The following is a 25,105-nucleotide window of genomic DNA, read 5'->3' on the forward strand; positions in this document are numbered from 1 at the left end:
ATAAAAAAGTTGGAGAGATATACCATGTTCTTGGATTGGAAGAATCAGCATTGTGAAAATGACTATACTACCCAAAGCTATCTACAGATTCAAGGCAATCCCTGTCAAACTACCAATGGCATTTTTCACAGAACTAGAGCAAAAAATTTCACAATTTGTATGGAAACACAAAAGACCCCGAATAGCCAAAGCGATCTTGAGAAAGAAAAATGGAGCTAGAGGAATCAGGCTCCCTGACTTCAGACCATACTACAAAGCTACAGTAATCCAGACAGTATGGTACTGGCACAAAAACAGAAAGATAGATCAATGGAACAGGATAGAAAGCCCACAGATAAACCCACACACAAATGGTCACCTTATCTCTGATAAAGGAGGCAAGAATATACAATGGAGATAAGACAGCCTCTTCAATAAATGGTGGCGGGAAAACTGGACAGATACATGTAAAAGAATGAAATTAGAACACTCCCTAACACCATACACAAAAATAAACTCAAAATGGATTAAAGACCTAAATGTAAGGCCAGACACTATCAAACTCTTAGAGGAAAACACTGGCAGAACACTCTATGACATAAATCACAGCAAGATCCTTTTTGACCCACCTCCTAGAGAAATGGAAATAAAAACAAAAATAAACAAATGGGACCTAATGAAATTTAAAAGCTTTTGCACAACAAAGGAAACCATAAACAAGACAAAAAGACAACCCTCAGAATGGGAGAAAATATTTGCAAGTGAATCAACTGACAAAGGACTAATCTCCAAAATTTACAAGCAGCTCATGAAGCTCAATATCCAAAAAACAAACAACCGAATCCAAAAATGAGCAGAAGACCTAAATAGACATTTCTCCAAAGAAGCCAGACAGATTGCCAACAAACACATGAAAGGATGCTCAACATCACTAGTCATTAGAGAAATGCAAATCATAACTACAAGGAGGTATCATCTCACACCAGTCAGAATGGCCATCATCAAAAAATCTACAAACAGTAAATGCTGGGGAGGGTGTGGAGAAAAGGGAACCCTCTTGCACTGTTGGTGGGAATGTAAATTGATACAGCCACTATGGAGAACAGTATGGAGGTTCCTTACAAAACTACAAATAGAACTACCATACAACCCAGCAATCCCACTACTGGGCATATATCCTGAGAAAACCATAATTCAAAAAGAGTCATATACCACAGTGTTCATTGCAGCTCTATTTACCGTAGCCAGGACATGGAAGCAACCTAAGTGTCCATCGACAGATGAATGGATAAAGAAGATGTGGCACATATATACAATGGAATATTACTCAGCCATAAAAAGAAATGAAATTGAGTTATTTGTAGTGAGGTAGATGGACCTAGAGTCTGTCATTCAGAGTGAAGTAAGTCAGAAAGAGAAAAACAAATACAGTATGCTAACACATATATACGGAATCTAAAAAAAAAAATGGTTCTGAAGAACGTAGGGGCAGGATAGGAATAAAGACGCAGATGTAGACAATGGACTTGAGGACTTGGGGAGGAGGAAGGGTAAGCTGGGACGAAGTGAGAGAGTGGCATGGACTTATACATACTACCAAATGTAAAATAGCTAGTGGGAAGCAGCCACATAGCACAGGGAAATCAGCTTGGTGCTTTGTACCACCTAGAGGGGTGGGATAAGGGAGGGTGAGAGGGAGACGCAAGAAGGAGGAGATATGGGGATATATGTATATGTATAGCTGATTCACTTTGTTACGAAGCACAAACTAACATACAATTGTAAAGCAATTATACTCCAATAAAGATGTTAAAAAAAAGAAGACATTTTCCAAGTGAGTTGAAAATCATACTATTATTCAAATATTCAATAAATATGTATTGAGTTCATACTAAAAAACCAAAAAATGTCCTGACACCTTAATAGGTCCTCTAGATTCTCAAAAATTGAACAGTTCCATCTTTAATTTTTTTCCTTCACTTCTCGTATTTTATAATAAGTAACTAGGAAAAGCCAAGTAGCACTTTGAGGATTCTGCCTGGAGATCTATACAGCCAGATGCTCACGATCTCTCTTTCCCACATTACCACAGGCAACAGTTTGGCTAACTGTTCTACCAGGACAGAACGCGTGTGTCCTTTCCTCCGCCTCTGATAACATTTTCCTCATCATCCTTCAAGGCCTTACGAAGAGTTTCCTGAGGCCCTTCCAGTTTCCACACACCACCCAGTCCCAAACCAATGTTACAAGCAACCCATTCTTGGCACCAAATTCTGTTTCAGTTATCAACGCTGTGCAGCTACTCAAGATAACAATCATTTGTTTTGCTCATGAATCCGTGGGTTGGAATTCAGACACAGAACAGTGGGGAGGGTTAATCTCTACTCCGGATGTCTGAGGCCTCAGCAGGTAGGACTTGAATGGCTGGAAACTATAACAGAGTAGGAGCTGGCTTGGGTGTCCTTACAGCGTTGCGGCATCAAGGTAGTCAGACCTTTAAAAGTGGTAGCTCAGAGCTCCAAGAATGAGTGTACTGTGGCCCAGAAGGAAGCTGCAAGGCTTCTCATGACATAGCCTCAAAGGTCCTTGAAGGTCACTTTTGCCACATTGTATCTGTCAAGCAAATCACTATAGCCAGCCCAGATTTAATGGGAGTGAAATTAGATTCCACCTGTTAATGGAAAGAACAGCAGAGAATTTGCAGCCATCTTTGTTTGAAAGAGATCTACTTTTGTAACATGATTTCATTACTTGGAATATGAACATTTGTATATATTGCAATGTCAAATAATAGCAAATGGGGACTTCCCTGGTGGTGCAGTGTTTAAGAATCTGCCTGCCAATGCAGGGGACACAGTTCGATCCCTGGCCAGGTCAGATCCCACATGACGCAGAGCAACTAAGCATGCTGTGCACCACAACTACTGAGCCTGCACTCTAGAGCCTATGAGCCACAACTACTGAGCCCTCAAGCCACAAATACTGAAGCCTGCGCACCTAGAGCCGGTGCTCTGCAACAAGAGAAGCCACTGCAGTGAGAAGCCCGCGCACCACAACAAAGAGTAGCCCCCGCTCACTGCAACTAGAGACAGCCCACGCACAGCAATGAAGACCCAATGCAGCACCCCCCCCCCAAAAAAAATAGCAAGTGGAAAGTGAAATGGGTGATTGACTATAATTAAGAAAAATGCAGACCATTGAAATGGTGAAGCAGATACAGCTATACATTAGTTTTCATATTCGTATTCTTTTAACTTGGCAAAACGTCGCTCAAATATATTTAGACACAAGGTGTCAGCACAAGCTTGAATTCAATTAATTCTCATCAAAATATCTGGATAATTGGGTAGGGAAGAGTTGGTCTAAAGAAGGCAATGTAGCTTAGTTTCTCTATTTTGTGTTTGGCATTCTGCTTAGTTATTTAGTTCTAATCATTTTTAAATGCTATAATATAAACTCAAAGGGGTGTTCTAAAATGATATTAAGAAAAAGCACAAAGCCATAGGAAGGCAATAAAATTTATCCAATGGGATAACAAGTCATGCGAATTTTACAGAAACAATAAACCCTTAATAGGATTATGAACAATGTGTAAAGTTTACTTTTGTTTTGTGACTAATTAGAAGTCATGCCTCTCAGACTTTTGATAATAGGAAGCTATTTCTACAAATATACGTTATCACTAACAGGTACCTGCTCTGGCTCGAGCAGAATCCATGCAACTGTTTTTAACTGTAAGTTAAAGAACGTATTTTTCCAGGTTTCCACTTCTTACAACAGGAATTGATTTATTTGTATCCCTCCACTGAGAATCTGATTTCTCCCACAGTCTTTAGAAATAAAGCTGGACATTACATACTGATAGAAGGGTCAATTCAACAAAACGACATAACGATCCTAAATGTGTGTGCACTTAGAGCTGAATCTTTGCTCTCATACTCAGTTATTTTCTTAGGATAAATTTGCTGGAAGTAGGTATGTACACTTTTACACCTTCTGATAAATCGTGCCATATTGCCCTCCAGAAAGGTTGCACCAGTTTTTACTCCTAGCCAGAAATAGATGAAAAATGCCTGCCTCTCTTCATTTTCACCAAAACAAGATGGCCATTCCATCTAAGATTGTTTTTAAATGTGGTTTTATTACTTCTGATTTCTCCTACTGATAGCGACTACAGAAGTATAGTAATTTTTTTTTTAAGTAGGGACTCTTGTATCTGCTTTCAAAAACAATGAGAATGGGGACTTCCCTGCCTGCCAATGCAGGGGACACAGGTTCGATCCCTGGTCCGGGAAGATCCCACATGCCGCGGAGTAACGAAGCCCGTGTGCCACAACTACTGAGCCTGTGCTCTAGAGCCCGCGAGCCACAACTACTGAGCCCGCACGCCACCACTACTGAAGCCCGCGCACCTAGAGCCCGGCAACGAGAGAAGCCATCGCAGTAAGAAGCCCGCACATTGCAATGAAGAGTAGCTCCCACTCACTGCCACTAGAGAAAGATGGCGTGCTGCAACGAAGACCCAACGCAACCATAAATAAATAAATAAATAAATAAATAAATAAATAAAACAACCAATGAGAATGGTGTTATTTGTGTGTAAACCTAGTGCTCTGAAAATGCTTCAGAGTGGTTCAAAGTTTTTCTTTAAAATTTGATGTGGAATGGTCATGTCACACAAATGTGTGTGTGTGTGTGTGTGTGTGTGTGTGTGTGTGTGTGAGAGACAGTGCCAAGGTAAGTAAATTCTCCCCTCACAGCCTATATACATATTTCTATCACTAAATTGTCACATCACTTTATAATTATCAAAATATGTTTTGCCTGATAGATTGTGACCTTCCTTAAGGTCAGGGATTTTTGTCTTATATGTTTTTGAGTTATCTCACAGCTACAGAGTCTGGTATGATAACCATTCAATACAGGTTTAGTGAAGGAAGGCTGGAATGAAGGAAGAAATGAGGGAAAGAGATGTGAATTTCAACCTGGTCTTTACAGAATCACAGATTTCAGTTCACATAATCATATTAAAAGAGGTTAACTGTTTTTTTTGTTTGTTTTTTTGCGGTACGTGGGCTTCTCACTGTTGCGGCCTCTCCCTCTGCGGAGCACAGGCTCCGGACGCGCAGCCTCCGGACGCGCAGGCTCAGCGGCCATGGCTCACGGGCCCAGCCGCTCTGCAGCATGTGGGACCTTCCCGGACCGGGGCACGAACCCGTGTCCCCTGCATCGGCAGGCAGACTCTCAACCGCTGCGCCACCAGGGAGGCCCAACTGTATCCTTTTTTAAATTAATATGTTGGCTTCTAAATCAGTCAATTATAATAAAATCCACATAGAATGCATTGCAGATGCCTACCTAGAGCCCATCAGGAAGTTCTCTCTGGGACTTCCCTGGTGGTCCAGTGCTTAAGAATACATCTTGCAGTGCAGGGGGCGCCGGTTCGGGGAACTAAGATCCCACATTCTGCGGGGCAACTAAGCCTGTGCGCCACAACTAAGACCCGATGCAGCCAAAAAATACATACTTTTTTCTTAAAAAAGAAAGTTCTCTCTTGTATGAATTTTTTCATAAACACTAGCTGATAATCTGCCTTTCACACTAGTGAGAGAGTTTGGACTGGCTGATAATTGTCAGAATGTTATATGTGAACTTCCTCAACCCATGTATAGAGGATTTATATCCCTTTCTTTCCTGGTTAATTTCAAATTTTGGCTTTGTTTTATTGAAATGAGGGTAAATTTCTCATTACAATTAGAATTTTATATTTGTGTAAAATGCTTGCAAAAGCCAATCTAATAAGTATTTTCATTAGTCTGAAACTTCCATTTAACCAGAATTTTGCTAGGCGTTCATAATGACAACTCTAAAGTTTGCATTGTTTTGAAATGCATTCTGAATTATCAAGGACTTAATTGTATTTAATATAGGCTTATACATCATATTCAAACAATTTGAATATTGACATTGAATGCAGAATCAGCAATAATTTTAGAACAATAGTTGATTTTAGAGATTATCAAATTCAACTGCATCATTGTACAGATAAGAAAACTAAGGACCCAGATAGGTGAAGTCACTTGTCCAAAGCCACACAGCTGGTTAATGTCACAGTGCAGCTGGATCCCAAATCTATTGAGTTCAAGCCAATTACTGTATCCATTTATTGGCCAGGTTGACTAACAGAATACTTTTTTCTTCAATTGATCGTGTTCCTTACCTAGAGAAAAGTGAGATTTTTCTGTAATAATATACAAAAGAATAATGGGGCCATTGGCCAATCACACAAAAGACATCAGATCTCTATAAGGAAGAAAAATTAATATCCTAAGTTCTGAATATTTTGAAGTGGAATCTCTCAGAATTAATTCTTCAACCTAGAATCCTCCTTATCTTTTTATAACTCTAGTTTGGGCACATAGGTAAGCATCTGGTACCTACTTGTTAGCTAATAATGAAGAATGATAAGAATTAACAAGAAGCAACTCAATCCTTATTCTTCTCCCCCTAATGATCAAGCTGAGCATCTTTATCTCATTAGTATCTGACTGTGAAATACCTTGACACCTGAAAAGACTAGCAATTTATTTATCAGGTTATGGTACCTGATTGTGAGGCTTTCTGCTGGCAGAGATTTTTTTCAAAGATTCATCTTCCTCCTGGAGTAAATATCATATTTTTAATTATTCATAATGTTTCTCCTGTTTTACCACAAGCTTCCTCAGAGGACAGAAGTGCATTAAGGCTCTTATGTTACTATATGAGTGTGAAGGGTGAATAGCAAAAACATTTATATATGTAGAGCATTTCGTTGCTCTTCTGGGCAAACAAAATTAAACGTGATTTGCAAATGGTGCAGTCAGAAATAACAAAAGGTGTAAAGTGACGCAACAAAATTTATACTGCTTGCACACCAGAAAACGCTAATGAAAAATGCTCATGGCTGAAGTGGAAACTGGGAAGATTTCACATTCTTAACAGCTATATTAGGGACGTAAAAATGTGAGCATGCCTATAAATATGAATGGAAAAGTGTTATTTAGATTCATGCTAGAGAGATACTCAACAATTGTAAGCATCTTTTATACAAGCTAACTTTGGTAACCTTCATCTTCTCATATTGAAAACTTAATAATTAATCCAAAAAAGAGAGAGACTTTCTCCATATGGTAAGGTTACCTGGAACCATCAGGTTACTATCTTATAAATGCTAAAGTTGAAAGTAGTCCTATATTGCGTTCAGGTTCATTGCCGAATAATTTACATGCAGGAGAATTCGTCATGTTTAGTGTACAGTGTACAGTCCTGTGAGTTTTGACAAACATTCACAGTCCATCACCACCACCACACCCAAGACACAGAGCATCTCCCTCTCCCCAGAAGTGTCCTCATGCTTCTTTCTATTCAACCTCTTCCCCCAAGTTCAACCCACCAGTGCACTAATCTTTTTTCTGTGTTTTGCCTTTTTAAGAACCTCACATAAATGGACTTGTACAGCGTTAAACCTTTTGAGGCTGGTTTCCTTCACTTAGCGTAATGCATTTGAGATTCACTCATGTTGTCCTGTTTATCTGCAGTCGGTTCCTTTTAATGGCTGAATACTCTTCCACAGTGTGGGTGTACCAGTTTCCGTACCCATTTCCAGTGGACGAGCATTTGGTTTGTTCCCAGTTTGGGGCGATTATAAATAAAACAGCTATAAGCATTCATACACGATTTTGTGTGTGTGAACATAAGTTTCTATGTCTCTTGGGTAAGTACCTTGGAGTGGGACTTCTGAATCTTATAGGAAGTATATGCTTAACTTTATTAACAGTTTATTAACTGTCAAACTGTTGTCCACAAAGCTTGTTAACATTTCTCATTCCCACTAGCAATGTACGAAAGGTCAAGGTGCTTTGCATCCTTGTCAGCATTTGTTATCAAAAGAAGTTTTTATTTTGGTTTTTAATGTTAGCCATTACCTATGTTACACACCTATTAGATGTGTAACGGTAACACACTGTGATGTGAATTTGCATTTCCCTAATGACCGGTAGTGTTGAGCATCTTTTCATGTACTTATTTGCCATCTGTATGTATTCTTTGGTGTGGTATATGTTTAAACACTTCGCCCATTTTCACATTGGGTTGTTTGGTTTTTTTATTATTGTTTTTTAAAGTTCTTTATGTTTGTAATGTGGTTACCAGTCCTTTAGGAGGTAAGTGTTTTGCAAATATTTTATCTCAGTCTGTGACTTTCTTTTCATTCTCTTAACAGTGTTTTTGAAGAGCAGAGGTATTTAGTTTTGTTTTGTTTAGTTTTTGTGGGGTTTTTTTTGCATATGGGTGTCGAATTTCTAGCACTGTTTCTTAAAAAGACTGTCTTTTCTGTATTAAGTTGCCTTGGCATCTCTGTCAAATATCAATTGACTGCAGAAAGCGGGTCTATTTCTGGACTCTCTATTCCATTCCATTTATCCATATGTCCATTCTTTCACCAAATACCACAGTCTTGACTACTATAGCTTGATGGCGGGTCTTGAAATCAGATAGTGTGAGTCCTTCAACTTTGTTCTTGTGTAAGTCAAGGGGAAGTGATAAGAAATGCAGGTAAAGTGGAGAATGTATGACCAATCTAGAAACACTCTAATTTTTAAAAATTTGTGTAGGCCAACAATACATATCTGTAGGCTGAATTCAGTCTGTAGACTGCCAGTTTGTCTAGAAGGAAAAGACTTCCTGGTGGATCTCTTGTAGAGCACCAGCCCTTGCAGGAGATCTCTGCAGTCCCCATGACAACGAGGCTTGACCTCAGGAGCCTTCAACAGTTGACCCCAAGTAGGGAGGAGCTGTGTGGCACAGGGAGCCACGGCTGTCTTCAGTGAGGGCCCGGGGCACTCTGCAAAGCATCCTTAAAGAATGAAGTCAGGCTTCTTGTGTTCTTTGGTTTCCTATTATGCACATGTTAACTTTTAAGAAATAAATGTTATTTTGAAAACCTTAAAAAAAAAAAAAAAAGAAGAATGAAGTCAGGGACTTCCCTGGTGGCACAGTGGTTAAGAATCCACCTGCCAATGCAGGGGACACGAGTTCGTGCCCTGGTCCGGGAAGATCCTAGATGCTGCAGAGCAATGGGGCCCGTGCACCAGAACTACTGAGCCTACGCTCTAGAGCCCCTGAGCCACAGCTGCTGAGCCCACATACGACTACTGAGACCTGCATGCCTAGAGCCCGTGCTCTGCAACAAGAGAAGCCACCGCAATGAGAAGCCCATGCATCGCGGCGAAGAGTGGCCCCTGCTCACCACAGCTGGAGAAGGCCCGCACACAGCAATGAAGACCTAACACAGCCAAAAATAAATAAATAAATGTGTTTTTAAAATTATTATTATTATTATTATTTTGCGGTACACGGGCCTCTCACTGCTGTGGCCTCTCCCATTGTGGAGCACAGGCTCCGGACGTGCAGGCTCAGCGGCCATGGCTCACGGGCCCAGCCGCTCCGCGGCATGTGGGATCTTCCCGGACTGGGGCACGAACCCATGTCCCCTGCATCGGCAGGCAGACTCTCAACCACTGCGCCACCAGGGAAGCCCCTAAAATTATTTTTAAAAGAGAGAGAATGAAGTCAGAGTTCCCATTGCTTACTGATGGTTGAAATTCCTTTAATTGAGGGAAAAGACTTGAAATTCACAGAGATGAGGCTTAAAATGCAACTAGCTGTTTCTTAAAAAGTTAACCATAAACTTACCATATGACCCAGCAATTCTACTCCTAGATACCTATTCAAGGGACATGGAAACATATGTCTGCACAAAGGCCAGCATGCGAGTGTTCACAGCAGCATTATTCATAATAGCCAAAAATTGGAAACAACCCAAATGTCCAGTGAAGGTCTAGCGAACACATAAGCAAAATGCAGTATATCCACAGAATGGAATACTATTCCGTGATAAAAGAGAATGAGTTGATGCCTACCACAGCATCTCAAAAATGCTATGCTAAGTAAAAGAAGCTAAACACAGAAGACCACATACTGTATGCATTCATTTATATGAAATGTCTTGAAGAGGCAAATCTATAGAGACAGAAAGTAGATTAGTGGTTGTCTGGGGTTGAGGGTGACTACAGGGATATACTGTAAATGGACATAAGAGAATTTGAGGTGGTGAAGAAAATATTCTAAAACTGGATTATAGGGCTGGTTGCACAGCTCAGTAAGCTTACTAAAAATTGCTGAATTGGACACTTACAATGAGTGAGTTTTACAATATGTAGAAGATACCTCAATAAAGTTAAAAAATAACTAAGTGTCTGTTTGAGGTAACAGTTTAGTGTGAATGAGTCTCAAGTACACTGCAGTTAGTCAAACTCTGAACTAATATGGGTGGTTATAGAGCGTAGACTCTTTTGTTTGGAGAGAGGTTGAGGAGAGCAGAAAGCCTTTTTGGGAGGGTGGAAGGGAAGAGGAGGGGCACAGGAGAGAGGCTGCACTGCAGAGGGATTCAGAGCTTGGAGAGCCAGAGCTTGGTCCCTATCTTGTTTCCACCACTTACTAACAAGTCATCGTGGGCAAGGTACTTATCCTTAAACTCCACTGCCCCTCAGTGAAATAGTGTCTCTTTTAGGACTACTGTGAAACAACAATGAGATAATCCATGTAGCATACTTAGCACAGTGTCCAACCCATAAAAAGAGCTTTTATAATTACCTATTATTATTATTAAAATAGCAGTTTGTGAATAGAAGACCAAGTTGCAAGGTGTCACTTATTTGCAGATGGTGTTCCTTATTTATTCTCAAGTGGGAATAGATTAAGCCTTATCCTTCATAGCATAAAGTGCAAGCTTAGATATTACCAGAGTCTCCCTCAATCCATCTGAAGTTTCTCTGATCTCACATGCACACCCTCACCCTTAAGCACAGGAGTATGATTGCTGGATCCTTTCTCAGGAATCTCCTGGTTTCTCCACCCTAATCTTGCGCCTTCTGAATCTTCCTCCTTCCACCCACTCCATCCTTCAGCTGGAAATGCCATCCATTTCCTCTCCAGGCAAGGAGGTGTTGCTTTATTTCATATTCCAAGTTCTCTTATGCAGAACTTTATGTTCAGATCTTTGAGCTTTGGTTTTGGTAAGTAAAGGGAAGGCTTGACATTTTCTCTCTAAACCAAGCCTGGCTTTTAAGACTTTTCTCTTATTCAGATGCAAAAAAAAAAAAAAAAAAAATGGCAGTCAGAACTGAACAATAACTTTGTTTTTCTAGCTGGTATCTGCCCTCTCTCTAAAACAATGAAATACTGATTCAGTGAGTAAAGACATCATCCAGTGAGCTTCACATTTTTAAAAGAAATTTAAGACTACATTGGTTTAAATTCTTCAAAATTATTATATCTATTACTAATGTACAGAGGAAAAAAACATTTTAAATACAAAGAATCAAGGAATTTTAAATTATTTTAGATTATCGGTGAGAGTGAGGAGAAGCAGACATTTTCATACATTGTTTTCACACATTTCTGGTGGCTGATGAGTATAAATTTGCTGATGAATGAATATAAAGGTCCAAGTGGTCACCTACTACAGCTTGTAACCTGTTCCCCTCTGCTCATCTCTACCAAACCCCTTTCTCTCTTTCTCTGAAATTTTAGAGAAGTGACGATAGAAAATCTCTAAACATGGAGAATATTAAGAAAGAAAGAAATTAATTAGTTAATTTTCTCTTTTATAAATAATTTAGGTTGCAAACCAATTTAGATACATGAAGGGCATAACTTTCTGCTTCCAATTATCTTTTGAGATTTGGGATAGATTATCCAGTCCATTCATATCAAGAAGCATGTTATCGTGGAATGTATAGACTGCTTTTAATTTTGGCCATCTTGATTATATTTTTAATCTATTAATCTTGAATGTATTTTTTAACCTATTAATTTAGTAAATTTCTAATATGCTGGAAATGTTGATGCTTGCGGTCTGAAAGGTCTATATCCATGTAGGATATCCTGATTCAAATTTTCTGTTCTCCCAGTAGTAAGCTTTGCATTTAGAAAATGTGGCCTTTTCATCTAGGTCAACCCAGAGGCCTAATGGGAGAACTTTTTTCCTATTCCATATCTCTTAGAATGAAGCTTTTTTAAAAATAAATTTATTTATTTTATTTATTTATGTTTGGCTGCGTTGGGTCTTTGTTGCTGCGTGCGGGCTTTAGTTGTGGCGTGGACTTCTCATTGCAGTGGCTTCTCTTGTTGCGGACTACGGGCTCTAGGCATGTGGGTTTCAGTAGTCGTGGCTAATGGGCTCTAGAGTGCAGGGTCAGTAGTTGCGGTGCACGGGCTTAGTTGCTCTGTGGCATGTAGGATCTTCCCGGACCAGGGCTCGAACCCATGTCCCCTGCATTGGCAGGCGGATTTTTAATCACTGTGCCACCAGAGAAGTCCTAGAATGGAGCTTTAAGAAGCAAAAGAGACTTCTGATCATACATGACAGATTAAGCACATATATTTACCTCCACTTCCTTCCAGAACCTCACGACATGAAATAGATTTCCTAAAAGACATAAACCAAGAAAGGCCATGAGAAAGAGAAAGGATATGACAGCATAACATGTTAGAATTTGGAAAGTAAATAGATGAGTGGTAAATGACTTATTAGATAAAAGAATGCTGAAATTTAAACCAGCAGCGAGACAAAGTAGGGTTACGCAGAATCAAAACAATGAACTCCACAGAACCTCAAAAAGGCTCAGAAATTATGGGTATCATATACCTCAAAGTGCTGGTCAGGTGGGGCTAAAAACAGGACAGGGTAAATCTGTGTAGGAAATAAAGCTCTCAAATCCCTTCTTCTACCTCACATAGTGACTACCTTTTCAACATCCCAGTAGAAGACTGGTTTAATCTCTGAAGGAGCTGCACCAGGTGGCTCAGGACATGGGACATCAGGAAGCCAAAGACAGGGATACACTGCTGGTAATGAAAGTCTGCATATGAAAGGTGAGAATCTCATTGCCTTTCTTTAATCTGATGCCCAAGAATGCTGGCATTCAGGCTGATACCCACAAGCAGAAAATGGAAAGATTCTTCTCTGGGAAAATTGACCAACCCGAGAGACTCACAGATACCGACTGCAGAGGATACTTATGACACTGTCCACCCCAGTCACCCTGTGATGAAGATCACCATTCCAGAAGCATCATCACCACTCACGCAAGGGATTGAATACAGTTTCTTAGCGCCTCAGTCCTTAAGTAAGACACACAATAGCGGAGACAGATTGTGAGATAGAGCTGAATTACTCTCACAGAACGAAAAAAAAGGCAGAGGTGGAATAAGAGAGGGAAAATTAGAGGACCAGTCTGGACTAACCAATAATCCATGTAATAGGTATTCCGGAAATAATGAGTAGAGAAAATGAAGAGGAGGGTGTTATTATAGAAATAATCCAAGAGAATGTCCTAGAACTCAATGACATGAGTTTTCGGATTATGCCCTACACCCTACCATGCCATGATATGTCATAAAATTTCAGAACCCTGGTAATAAAGATAAGATCCTAAAAGCTTCCACAGATTTTTCAAACTATCCTATACAAGAGATGAGGAAGCTGAAGAGCATCAAACTTCTCCATAATAACAATGGAAAGTAGAAAAAATGTAACAGTATTCAAAATTCTAAGGAAAATTATTTTCAACCCAGAATTCTCTACCTAACCAAGTAATCAAATAAGAGGATAAAGACATTTTTAGATGTGCCAAGTTGATATTCTGACTGGAACAAGGAAAATTTATTATGAAGAATTATTAATTAGTACAAGATACTTAACTAATAAATGTGGTAAAAAAACACAAAAAAGAAAAGAAAAGAAAAGAAAGAACCCTAGGGGAGGAGGGATAAATTAGGAGTTTGGGATTAACATATATACATTGCTATATGTAAAATAAATAACCAACAAGGACCAACTGTATAGCACAGGGAACTATACTGAATATTTTGTAATAACCTATACGGGAAAAGAATTGGAAAAAGAATATATATATATGTGTATATATATATATATAACTGAATCACTGTGCTGTACACCTGAAACTAACAGCACTGTAAATCAACTATACTTCAATTTAAAAAAAAAGAAAAATAGATCCCTTGAAATAGAACCCTAAAGCATACAGGAGTACCAGGTGTAGGCTGCAGTTACTTCTTCTAGGGCTGAGGCAGAGTACCCCAAACCAAGGAAGGAATAAACTCAGAAGAGCCTCCTCTCCCTAAGGCTGAGATTCAGACCTCATCATAGAGGGCGCTGGTGAGACCCATTAGTTGGTGGAGATATTCACTAGGGTACCGTGGGCCACAGCTGGTCCACAGGAAGCTGCCCACTGGGGTGGGGTGAACTGCAGCCAGTGTGCAGGAGACCACCCACTGGAGCAAGCGGGAGGTGGCTCACTAGAAGTCACTTGTTAGAGAACTGGAGGAACTCACTGGAGGTGAGTGGAGAAACTTGTTGAAGGGCAAGAGCCACTGAGTTCCCTGCACACCTGTTGGCAGCTACACGTGGGACCTAGGAGGAGAAGCCCTTTCCTCTGCCATGCCTTGCAATGTCTTTCCAGAACCTGGTTATTGACCGAACCTAACACTGCTGGAAAAGGAGACATGTTCACAAGGTCCACCTCTACTTCCATAAAGAAGGACAATGGAGCCGAGAGGCAGTAATTGATAACTGGCACACAACATCTCAGAATATTTACCTCCCAAGTGCCTTTTCTCAGGAAGCTACTAAAAATGTGATCCCCCAAAAGAAAGTAAATTAGGAAAGAAGAATATATGAAATCCAAGAAACAAGAGATAGGGGATTGATCACAGGAATGAGGTAAAGGGAATCCCAGAAGGATGATAATGAAAGACCCAGAATGACAGCTAAAGGCAGCAGCCTAGGGAGCAATCAGGATCTCTGATTGGAGCAGGAAGATACAGGGCTCCAGGAGGGATGCATCAAGACAGAAAGTGTGTGTGTGCGTGTGTGTGTGAGAGAGAGAGAGAGACAGAGAGAAGAGTCGGGGGAGCGCTTGAGGGAGGGGGGTGTAAAGAGGAGGAAGGAAGGAAAGGAAAGAAAAGAAAAGAAAAGAAAAAGGTTTGAACTACTGATGAACTATTGAAAGGAATTTATGCTCTGGCAGTGAGTTTGGAGGTGAATTAATGATAGATATATCAAAAACTAAGCAAAAGAGAGAAAGAAAGAAAGGAAGGAAGGAAGGAAAGAAGGAAGGAAGAAAGAAAGAAAGAAAGAAACCCAACCCTGACAATTATTAATACAAGAGAGAAAAAAAAAAACTATTTTACAAAGAAGGTTCACTACATGGCTAGTTGTGCAAAGTATTTACATAGTCCTAAGAATCTAAACAAATATTCAACTAACCAAAAATCACGATATAACTATTGGGTTGGCCAAAAAGTTTGTTTGGGTTTTTCTGTAACATCTTACGGAAAAGCCCGAACGAACTTTTTGGCCAACTCATGTAGTAGGAAGATGAAGTGAGCAGAGGGAAGAATAAAAAGAGATATGAGAGTATTAAAGCCCCTTCTTACACAGAAATCAATGATAAATGATAATCAAAATGAAAAACATGAGGAAGAAACATTATAAAAATGCTATTCAGAAATATGAAGGTAAATACCAAAAGAAAGACCTAAAAGTGTTAGCAGGGGTTTTTTCTGGGTAGCAATAATTTGGGATGGGGACAGGTGGGATAGGGATTGTCAATTTTAGTTATAAGACTTACAGAATTTTGACATTTTAAGCTATGTATATAAGTATCTTCAATAGAAATTGGGGGAAAAATAAGTAGTAAAGGGAAAGTTCTTCCTTAAGTTTGATTTGGAACTTAAGTCTGGGTTAAACACATTCCTTCAAATTATTTCAACCAAAGACTTACCCAGGGTCTATCTCACTGCTTTGGACATATACTCAGGAACATAAAGTCCTTAGGCAGTAAGGACACCCTCCTCAAATTGTATGATAGTCAAAACCAATATGTTCCTGAGAGAATGAGAAACTACAGTGTAAGCATGACCCATCTTTACAGTAGAGAGTCAAGATTACCCAGGTGGAACTCATGGAAATCTTCTTTGTATGTATTAGAAAACATACGTATGTTATGGAGGATGGTGGAACATTCAAATACATTTCTGGAAAAATTTCCATGTGTTCATTCTTTGGTGTTACAGATACTTCAGAATTAAAACTAAGAACAGCCGCTAGAAGTTACTTTAAGGATAGAGATTTGGATTACTTTGGCTGCTAAGATATATACATGGTTACACTATCATCAGAGGTTTTGAGAGGTGTCTCCTCCCAAGTACATGCCCCTCTAGCTCTTCACAAGTATATTATGCTTCAGTTCAGTGTGTCAGATATATATTGAACACTCCATTGTATGTTATGGGTTGAATTGTGTCCCCCCCCACCAGCATTCATAGGTTGAAATCCTAACCCCCAGTATCTCAGAATGTGGCCTTATTTGAAAATATGGTCATTCCAGATATAATTAGTGAAGGTGAGGTCATTAGAGTGGGCCCTAATCCATCATAACTGGTGTCCTTATTAAAAGAGGACATTTGGACATAGAGACACACACATAGTGAGAATGCCTTGTCAGGATGAAAGCAGAGACCTTGGTGATGCTTCTAAAAGCCAAGGAATGCTAACGATTGCCAGCCAACCGCCAGAAGCTAAGGGCTTAGTATGGAACAGATTCTCCCTCACAGTCCTCAGAAGGAACGAACCCTGCCAACACCTTGATCTAGACTTCTAGCCTCTAGAACTGTAAGAAATTAAATTTCAATTGCTTAAGCCTCGCAATTGGTGTTACTTCATTATGGCCGCCCTGGCAAACTAACACGGTATGTAATATGCTTTCTCTATTAAGTGAAGGTCTAATTCCCAGATGATTTTCTTTTTGTTGCAAATCTTTTCCAAAGAGTCAATATAGGTATAGTGTATCTTCACAACACAAATGCATCATCAACTGAATTAGATTCCTTTTTAGAGTTACATTTGTATAGTTGTGTATGAGAAGCTGGGGAGGGGGGTGAGATAGCAGAGAAAGAAAATGTAATTACTGATTTCTTTAAACTGAACAAATGCATTTATTTTTACATCAGGGGTGGAAGGTATCAGATCATTACGACTTTCCAGTTGCATTCTTTATTTGATTTTCTACCTAATCCAATTCCTGTCAGTTTACATTTCATTTGTAAGTTTTCTTAAAAGATGAATGCACATAGTTGTGTGTAGAATGCTTAATATCTATCTATACACTGTAAGGCAAGAGTGAGCCTGCCTTTCCATTTAAAATATTCTCTGACGGCAAAATACTGTGGTTCTAACTGGACAACACTGTCCTGAGACATACGCATTACACAGAAGTTCAAGTGGTTTAGGGATCTGTGAAAACAAATGGAATTGAAAATGTTGCCTAACACAGAAGAAATTTCTAATTAATGATATATACGTGTTTCAGTGCACAGTCAACCACTTATGTCTTTAGAACACATGGTCTATCTCAATGTGCACAACCGGAGTATCTCTAGAATAAAGGCCTGAAAAGATTCTATTCCTTTTAGAATTAAGAACTTCAATTCTGGCACTTGAGTCTATACATTCAAAGAAGAGTTGAGGATTGTGATATAGCTATGCTGATAATTCAAGTTAAAATCACATTTTCTTTGATTATCTGGATGTTGCAGGCAAACGGAGGAAACTATTAGTATGAATTATTATCCAGAGAATTGAATCAATTTTCCATTTCACTTTACTCATGTAAGCATGGCCTAAATCACTGGGTGAGAAGTATTCCTAGCAATGAACTGCATTTAAAACCTCAATAAAAAGTCATTTTTATCTAATGGCCAAACATACATAACAATAATAACAATGATTCCTTATATGTACATGGGTTCGCAATTTACAAGCATCTCCCTATTTGTTAAAAATATTTCATCTGCTCAATTTTTCCCCCAAGGTGGGAACCGGTCAGAAAAATGAGGAACCTAGAGGTCAAAGGACTTGATGGAGACTACGCAGTATAGGACTCATGAGTGTTTATTCCATTACATCAAGCGTTAATTTTTTTGTGCCATGAGCCTCTTAGGGAATTTGCAGAAGCCTTTGGACCCCTTCGCAGAAAAATGTTTTTAATTGCATTTTAGAATCACCATATGATTACAAAGGAAACTAATTATATTAAAATACAATTATCAAAAATAAAAATATTTTAAAATGTTTGATACGGTGATACATGGGCTCTTTATTAATGCATTAAATATCAATATACAGTAGCAAACCTAATAACTACCACAATTTCAAAAATATTGAAATTGATATATCTGCAACAACTGTACTGTGATATGCAAAAGGTTGTGATTCCTACTGGTGACAATTTAACTGGCACTGCTACATATGAGACCTTGGATGTCCTCAATAAATAGTAAGCCAAACAGGATGTGGTATTAGAGTTTTGAATGGAAATAGTTATTTGACCGGTTTCTGGAGTGGTTCAACAACTCTTGCTGGGTTGTGAAGAATGAGACAGAGACCTTGGAGTAGCTACATGTTGGACTGGGGTGCAGGGTACCATCATTGGAAGGTCTGGAACCCAAGCTAAGCTATATGCATCCTAGAGCCAGAAAAGCTCCTTCATGAAGTGTAGGTGGCAGTGGCATTTATTCATTCAACAAGGATTATCTGCTGGGAACCAGGAACTGAGTGGACCTTCCTTAGCAGCTTGATCCTATCTTCAGTTATTCAAAAGCCAGTCATAGGGCTTCCCTGGTGGTGCAGGGGTTAAGAATCCGCCTGCCAATGCAGGGGACACAGGTTCGATCCCTGGTCCGGGAAGATCCCACATGCTGCGGAGCAACTAAGCCCGTGCGCTACAACTACTGATCCTGCACCCTAGAGCCCATGAGACACAACTACTGAGCCTGCGTGCCTAGAGCCTGTGCTCCGCAACAAGAGAAGCCACTGCAATGAGAAGCCCGCGCACCACAACGAAGAGTAGCCCCCGCTTGCCATAACTAGAGAAAACCCACATGCAGCAATGAAGACCCAACACAGCCAAAAATAAAATAAATAAATTTTTTTAAAAAAGCCAGTCATAAAAATCCAAGAAACACGCATCCTGATTATTGGGTTAGGCTTTCAGGACAGGGACGTATATTCTACTTCTACTCATACCATTTCTTCTCCCAAAAATCTTGGTCAATTCACGTGCGTGTGCGTGTGAAAGTATTTTTATAGATTTTGTTTTTTAGAAGTTACAGATTTACCAAAAAATGAGAAGATAGTACAAAGAGTCCCTGCACTTAGTTTCCCCTATTATTGACACTTACATTAGTGTGGTACATTATTACAATGAATGAACTCACACGGATACATTACAATTAACTAAAGTCCATCATTTAATCAGATTTCTTTAGTGTCCACTTAGTGTCCTTTCCTGATCCAGGACAGCACACTACATTTAGTCATCCTGGCTCCTTAGGCTCCGCTTGACTGTGATAGTTTTTTAGACTTTCCTCGTGTTTGATGACCTTGACAGTTTCAAGGAATACTGGTGAGGCAGTTTTAGAATCCCTCAGTTGGGATCTGTCTGATATTTTTTCATGATTGGACGGTAGCGATGAGTTTGGGGGCGGAAGACTACAGAGATAAAGTTTCATTTTTATCACATCATATCAAGGGTACATACTATCAGCGTGATTTACCACTTTTAATGGTGACCTTGATCACCTGGTTGAAGTAGTGTTTGTCAGGTTACATCATGGTAAAGTTACTCTTTTTTCCTCCTAACAACTCAATTTTTACATCTCTGTAATTAATTACTAAAGAAAAAAAAAATAGTTCCCATACAGCATGTTAATCTAGTCCTTTATAGAAGCATAGACGTAGAGGAGATTTGGGGAGATTAGTTAGCTCAGTTTCTGGGCCCAAGCCATCCTGCACAGATGGGTTTCTGGCTGGCCTACTTTTAAAGATAAAAAAGGAAGGGAACTCCACAGTGAGAGAATTCTGAACTCTTGACAGTTGATGTTCTACAGCTCAATCAACAAATAAGTAGAATGTCCTCACCACGTGCAAGCTGCCTAGATATGTGTGTAGCTCCAAGGCCTTTACACCATCTTACATCTTTCCTGGAACAAGTTGGTATATATGTAAATAAATATATGAGTGGAGAGACAAATGACTGAATAAAATAGAATGCAATATAACATAGTGGGAGTCAGGATGAAAAAACTCTAGTGAGCAGTTTTAGACTCATAAAATCTAAATGTATGCTCTGGGCCCACCAGATTGAGGCATACAACTTTAGACAAGTCACTTGACCTTTCTAAACCTCAGTTTCCTTAACTGTAAGATGGAGATAATCACACCCGCTATTAACAGCTGTACAAATCAAATTACATACAGAAAGCATTGAGCATGTAGTAGGCCCTCAGTGTACTGTGGTTATTCTTACTATACAAGGAATAAGTAAGTGATCCCACTTTAGAGTCGCTCTAAATTAAATGGGATCTGTTTTAGGGGGATTTTCCTCTGCTGAAATTGAGTTTAAGGGATGCACACTGTATATTCTTCTTAGTTTTCTTCCTGATTTCCACCTTCCTCCACTCCTTTCTTTCTCTCTTGTTTTTTTTTTTCAGATTTCATTACCTCTCCGCTGCTGCCTTAGACTGCTGGAGGCCTCATATCATTTCCCACTGCCAAGCCCCCATTACACTGGTATTTCTGAAGCAGCAGAGCTTCTTAGTGCCTGGTAAGAACTGCTTCTCCCCCAGGTAGTCAGAGAGAGGCAGAAAGCTGGAGAAAAGGGGGGAAATGTTTCTGTGCCTCGGATTCCTGTGTGTGTTTATTTTGTTTTAAGTGGTTGCTTTGCTGATCCTATTACTGTAAAGGGTAATGATATTTGGGAATAAAAGTCTATGAATAAGTAATGATAATAGAAGTAAGAACCAGAACTGTGGGATATAAAGCGTGTGTTTAAAATAGTCTGTCATTTTCAACTCTGCCTACTAAGCTTTTTCCTAGACTGAAAGACACAGACCTTCGGGGAGAGAAGCAGGCAGCCTGGGACCCAGTCCACAACCAAAGGGCAACCGCCGCTCCACAACAAACCAGCTTTTCTATTGTGGTCAAACTCTATCTCCACCACCACCACCGGGTTTCTCTGGTGCAGGCAATGAAACTTTTTTTCAAAGTTAAATAACCAGAGTAATAAATGTAAAATGTATTGATTTAAGAATGGAAGCTACAGAATGAGAACATTTCAGGGTCTGCTTTGAGAACTTTATGTTTCTTGAGACACAGTTATTCCTCTCGCAGAGCATCTGTGGTTGTGTACACTGCTGTAACAGGAAGGCCACCCAGGGATCCAATTAAAGCGCCGAAATGAGCCAGGCTGAACCATAAGGAAATATGAGGAGAAGAGACTGTGGCTCAGGATGAGGATTCAAACCCTAGCATCTGAGACATCATGCATTTCATTATCTAGAAGACTGGTCAAACCGGCGTCCTGAAACTCAGCACAAATGGCTACCAAATCCTGGTTCTAGTGAGCTAAGAGAAAACAGATAACTACATAAGAAGCAAGGGCCCTGTGCCCAAAACACCCAGCCTACAGTCCACGAAGACCAGATCCTCAGACTGCAAGCCAAGACATTACAACTGATGGGAGCCATTGCTCTGGTGCCAATCATGGCCTCGGATTTATTGCTTTCGAGGCTAAGGTCGCAGGCTGAGGCATTCTCCAGATTCTGCAATTGAGCACAGACACGCCACCCTTCCTGATTCCCCCCCATCAAACGCCAGGAGTCTGTTAGGGCAGAACTGCACAAATGGGAAACACCCATCAAATGCAGCAGGAATATTAACTTCACTAGGAAGCCTTTATATGCCATTACTTTAGAAAGGATTCCTTGTTAGTCCTACCATTAAACAATTAAATTGTCAGAGATGAATTCTGTGCATGTGTGTGCAGAGCGGGCGTGTGCGTGCAGGATGTGTAATTTCCCACTCAGGTGATGTCTGCTGCAGGTCTCTCTGTCTCTCTGTCTCTGTCTCTCTCTCTCCACCTCAATTGTATGCTTTTCCCTTTACATTATTGAAAATAAATACATCTTCCTGGTGGCATAAGCAGTTTTTGTTATGAATTTTGATATGCCTATGCATTTTATATCACTCAGAAACTAGGAATACAAAACGAAATGCTCAAAGACAAATCTGTCTTCAACTATCCCCCTGGTGAAACATGACTCCTTATTCCCCTTTCCTGACACTAGTTATTGATACAGTTGGTTTACTCTATTGGCACTGTGTACATGGACATTATATGAAGTAGATCGAAATCAAGCTAATGCCTACAGACGGGCAGAATGATAACCACATATTTCCCTGACGTTTTCTTCCTCATTAGAGCTTTATGCCTTCACAACACTGATTTCCTTCTCCTAGTCTCTGTTATAGAACGTTTGACCTGTGGAAATCAAACATGCTTGTGAAAAGCGCACATACTTCACTTAAACCCAGTATTGATTCGTTCAGTAAAGAGACAGCATACCACTTAAAACAAATTGGGTAATATTTAATAAATGTAATTAGGGTCACACTTAAATCTCTATAATTTTATATAGCTTAAAATTTTACTTAATCAGATTACATCCTTGCCTTCGTCAGCTACCAAAACTCTTCTCTGAGGCTTTAATCTTTTAAAAACTGCAAAAAAAAAAAAAAATAGAATAGCTATGCACCAAGATGAAAAGACCTCTAGAAATTACACATATATAAGACAAAAGGCGAGTCCAAGAAAATACTGCCAACTCCTCAAGCCCCTGAAAGAACCATGTTGTATTAATTCTCTATGTGCCAATGCAATTATTAGTGACTTAATAAATGCTTCTTGATATGATGACATAGTATCATAAATATAACCTGCTGTTCTGATATTAAGCCTCATAAAATGTTTAGCTTATCTGTTTTACAACAATGTACTTATCTGTAGATAAAGTAGGAAAGGGATTTTGAAATCAAATTGCAAGTAGCTACAGTTTCTCCACAGACTGCCCCCTTTTGGGGTCTCATTCCCCTTGGTTTATGTCTTTTTTAAAAAGGATGACAAAATTGTGAATTTTGGATCCTACCCTTGTTTATGTGGTGAGATTTCTATTCAGGCTTAAGATTAACTGGGGTCCACTCTGCTGGCCAGCTCTGCATCCCCTCCTGCAACCCTACCTAGCCTCTCCCTGGCCTCGCCAAAACCTGTCTTCAGGATTTAGATGAAACACCGCACCTCTTTATTCAGTAACTCAGACTTCTGAACCAGTGCTCTGGCACAGGTGAACACATGTGTTTAAGGTTTTGGTCAAGAAAAAACTGTACAGGCCCTTGATCCCAAAGGAAGGAAAGGAATATGGGTGGGGAAATCTCCTTGGAAGAAAAAAAGGAAAATAGTTTAACAGAAAAAGGTGATATACCCAGAAAGTATTCATATCACCATTTTTCATTTATTTATTTACTAAATGAATACTGTAAAAAGTTCATATTGTAAAAACTTTAAACCCACCCCACCCCCAATACACACACACACACACACACACACACACACACACACACACTTTGACCATTTCTTGCTCACATAATTCTTCCTTCCGACAACAGCACTGCCATCTTTCCAAATATGAAGATTTAAATCTTAGAGTTGGCTTCTATCCGTCCAGTCCCTCATCCCTGGATCACACCATGTAAGCACTTGCCCTTAATCCTCATGGGGGGTTCCTCCCTCCCCATCTCTGGTTATCCAGGCCCCACCCAACTTTCATGCCGCACGTGGATCCATCTTTTTCCTGAAGACTTGGGTTGAATAGTAAGGGTGATGTACACCCAAGCACCACACTCTTATAGCTAATACAAGATTCACAGCATTAAAAGTGTTTTAATAGAAATTTTTAAATGGCAAAAATTACCAAGTATGTTAGAAGAACATCTCTTTACAAATAATTGGTATGTTTACTGTAAACCATTCCTACCTAGTCACTAATATAGGTGCCCCCAAAGAGTACGCTGAACAAGGGATCATATACGTTGTGTGATTTCCATTCAGAAATAATACTTATTGGCTTGTGTTAGATCTGAAATCATGTCATTAATTATTAATTACTTTGATTAAAATTTGTGTGGTATTTAGGAGACTCCTATTAAAATACAAATATCCCTGAGAGAAAACACTCCAAGCTTGTTATCAATGATTTACATCTTTTCAGGGATTTTCTCAAGATTCTTTGATGAAATATCAAATCCCTTTCCACCTGTGATGGCAAATCAGTAGACTCAGTCACACGAGGAAGCACAGCATATAACCACTTCCGTGTTGTGATGTCAGGATAGTCAGGAAAGATTGCCTGCTACCCCCCCATCCACCAGCCCATCCCAAATTTCTTCTTTTAAATTTAAGCCAAAAGGGTCTTAGTACACCATTAAATACAAATATCCCTGAAAGAGGTCACACATTAGGCCAAAACATTATTTTAACCTCTGAATATTATCAGATTCTTCAAGGTGCTGACCCAAGCCTTTCACTCTTAAATTCTCTGTAATGTCTTCAATTACCTCATCATGTCCTAAGACTTCCACCTCCATAGTTATTGAAATCATCCTAAATTTTTATAATTTGCTCTCAAATTCTATCCTCAGCTAGACCAGAATATTCAGATGTCTGTCTGTCGGACATCTCCATCTGTCTGTTCCGTGAACATCTCATACGCAACATAAGCAGAGGCAACACATTCTATTCCCTTCAAACTTGCCTCTTCTCATTTGTTGTGGGTTCACTTAACCACACGGTAACTCAAGCAGAAACCTCAGAGTCATCTTTCACTCCTCCCTTCCCCACAACCAATCAATGATAATATCCTAAAGATTCCAACACTGCAACATCTCGTACCTGTCTCCTTCCTCCTCTCCAGGGACCCCCACTGTAACACAGACCCCCATTTCCCTTCACCTGGGCTGCTGAAACACCACTCTGCACTGTACACTACTTTTCCTAAAGCTGGGCTTTGATTGTGTCCTTCTCCAATTCAAAACCCTTTATTTCTCCCC

The 25,105-nt window shown here is 39.7% G+C and overlaps 1 long non-coding RNA gene across 1 annotated transcript in view; it reads right to left on the reverse strand.

Annotated features, from left to right (window-relative positions):
- Window positions 1-25,105, reverse strand: part of LOC138842342 (uncharacterized) — a 125,804-nt gene that overhangs the window by 94,509 nt on the left and 6,190 nt on the right. The window lies entirely within an intron of this gene.

Source organism: Globicephala melas, chromosome 1 (genome assembly GCF_963455315.2).
Source record: "Globicephala melas chromosome 1, mGloMel1.2, whole genome shotgun sequence".
In the NCBI taxonomy this organism is placed as follows: Eukaryota; Metazoa; Chordata; class Mammalia; order Artiodactyla; family Delphinidae; genus Globicephala; species Globicephala melas.